Source organism: Pteropus vampyrus, unplaced genomic scaffold (genome assembly GCF_000151845.1).
Source record: "Pteropus vampyrus isolate Shadow unplaced genomic scaffold, Pvam_2.0 Scaffold636, whole genome shotgun sequence".
Classification (NCBI taxonomy): Eukaryota; Metazoa; Chordata; class Mammalia; order Chiroptera; family Pteropodidae; genus Pteropus; species Pteropus vampyrus.
The window spans coordinates 46,576-47,949 of record NW_011889417.1 but is presented as its reverse complement, the minus strand read 5'-3'; positions in this window follow the sequence as shown (position 1 = coordinate 47,949).

Sequence of the window (1,374 nt, the reverse complement as noted above, 5' to 3'; positions counted from 1 at the left end):
ATTTGCTCACCGATGTTCATAGCAGCATTATTCAAAGTGGCCAGGACATGGAAGCAACTGAAGTGTCCTATGAAAGATAATTGACTAAAGAAGCCATGGTACATATATACAATGGAATATTACTCAGCCATAAGAAGAGATGAAATATTACTGTTTGTGACAACATGAATGGACCTTGAGATAATAATGCTAAGTGAAATAAGCCAGACTTAAGAAGTAGAAAATCACATGATATCACTTATATGTGGGATATAAACCTAAAAGCAACAAATGAGCAGGACAAACAAACAGAGACTCATGGACACAGACTATCAACTAGTGGTTACCAGAAGACTATAGACATGTGGTTACTAGAGGAGTGAGGGTAGATGGCGTATGGGGGATGAAATATAGAGTTTAGGGGGAGGGTGAAGTGGATAAAGGGTATCAAATATATGGTAGCTGTAGGAAACTGGACTTTGGGTGGTAAATACACCATAAAATATATAGATGTCAAATGATAATGTATACCTGAAAATTATATATTCATATTAACCAATGTTAGCCCAATAAACTTAACCTAAAAATAAATAGATAAATAAATAAATGAATGAATAAATAAATAAATGACAAAAACATAAAACAAAAATCAATATTTGTAAGGAGTTAATGATTGGGGAGTGTGTAATTATAAAAAGATAGCACAAGAGCTTTGGGGAGCAATTGCACTCTTCTCTATCATGATGTGTGATAGTTACCTAGTATACTCTATGTGTTTAGAATTCAAAACTACAGATATAACTATACAGAGAAATAATCAATTTTTCTATATGACTTTTTAAAATAAAAATTTAAAACACTGAGAAAATAAAGTAATTGATGTGGTTTCTATTTTCATGGCTGAACTCTGCTGAATATGTACATTATTTTCTCAACTTGGGAAAGAAGTGCACCTGCCATGCCAACAGTGATAGGCAAAATAATGGCTAAAAAAACAACCAGGTCTAAATCTTCAGATTCTGTGAATGTTGTCTTGTATGGGAACACGCAAACACATATACACAGGAAAAAACTTTTGAAGATATGATTAATTAAGAATCCTGAGATGGGAAAATAATTTTGGATTATATGAGCCTAAATGTATTCACATGTGTACTTTTAAAAGGGAGACAGAAGGGGATTTGATGACAGAAAAAGAGAAGCCAAAGAGATCGTAGATGCAAAGATTGGAGTGACGTGTCCACAATCCAAGAAATATCGGCACCCACTACAGCCAGAAGATTCAAGGAATAAATTATCTCCTAGACCCTCTGGATCAGGTGCAGCCCTCCTAACAACTTGATTTTAGTTCAATGGAAATAATTTCAACTTCTGGCATTTAGAACCATGACAGAA